A 1,311-nucleotide genomic window follows, 5' to 3' on the forward strand; every position below is an offset into this window, starting at 1 on the left:
TGGGCAAACAGAATTGCTACTTGTATTTGTTCTTTGATTACTACCCATTCTATAGCAATTATCCAATTATTAAATTGATGATTACTTTGTTTTCTAAATCTGCAGCAATAAATTAATAAACAATATTGTCATAAATATTTTTTACAAGTATAAAACAATCTCTGCAATTTACATATGTAATTATATAAAATACATACATTATTTTCTTTGTTTCTTTGACAATATCACAGATACATATAGATTTAGTACCAAACACTACTAATTTATTATCCTACTACTATACCATGAATATTGCTTGGATATAAACAATCTAATTTACTTCTCAATTGATAAGACTGTGTGTCAACTACATAAAGCACAGGCCCCATACCTGCAATAACAAACTATTATATTAAAAAATTTAAACATTAACTATCTTAACATCAAAAATTCAACTTTGTAAAACAAAATGTCATATTACTCTTTCAAAACTTATTATTGTATTCTGTTATATTAACACTAACCTACCTACGAGGACAAAATTTTTGCGAGGACATTTGTACGTAACAATTTGGAAATTATATCTTCTATTGCCTTTGTACATGTAGCAGTTGATATTATATTTTAAAGAAATGCATTAAGACGCATTGTAACCTATTGTCACGCATTGTCTTCTTCTTCTTTGCTAATATGGCGCTGGCCCTCGAAGGGTTTAGGCACTGGCAAGTCTTTGATAAGGTGTGTTCAAACACCATAAATAAAACATGTTAAGGCGGATTAGGTCCTTGTTGTACACTTGATTCTAAGATATTTATGTACTTATACGTTTATGGATATTTAGTTTGTTTGGTGTCCTTGGCTGAATGGACTTACAACGCAAGTCCACACGCCGTTCTACGTACTTGTAACGATAGATCTTAAACCGTAGTTTGGGTACCTGACACCAAGCCACAGAGTTGTATATTCGTTAAAACTAATAAATAAGATGAGGTTGACGGTGTAAAAAACACCGAAAATTGTCCAAAAATATCTAAATGTAACTACGCACATCTAACCGGCACGGCTGAACGTGGATGCCAGATACCGGCCGCTTGGTAGCATGCGGTAGCATGGAGGGGATACGCACACAGCTTCATGCCGTGTTAGGACTCCGAAGCTCGAGCGCACACGTACACGGCATGAAGCTGTGTGCGTATCTCCTCCATGCTACCGCATGCTACCAAGCGGCCGGAATCTGGCATCCCTGCGGCTGATGCAACACCACTTCATCATGCATTGTCAAGAATTATCTTGTACCTTTTGAATCGCAAGCTTTGTAGCATTAAACGTGAT

At 35.6% G+C, this 1,311-nt stretch overlaps 1 long non-coding RNA gene across 1 annotated transcript; it reads right to left on the reverse strand.

Annotated features, from left to right (window-relative positions):
• Positions 1-14: 14 nt before the first annotated feature.
• On the reverse strand, positions 15-1,052 carry LOC109863504. Its single transcript, XR_002251351.1, has 3 exons — positions 508-1,052; positions 198-370; positions 15-99 (listed from the first exon to the last, which is right to left on the reverse strand). It is a non-coding gene; the product is annotated as an uncharacterized LOC109863504 (long non-coding RNA).
• Between the last annotated feature and the right edge of the window lie 259 nt (positions 1,053-1,311).

Source organism: Pseudomyrmex gracilis, unplaced genomic scaffold (genome assembly GCF_002006095.1).
Source record: "Pseudomyrmex gracilis isolate BER0280 unplaced genomic scaffold, ASM200609v1 scaffold_5627, whole genome shotgun sequence".
Taxonomy (NCBI): Eukaryota; Metazoa; Arthropoda; class Insecta; order Hymenoptera; family Formicidae; genus Pseudomyrmex; species Pseudomyrmex gracilis.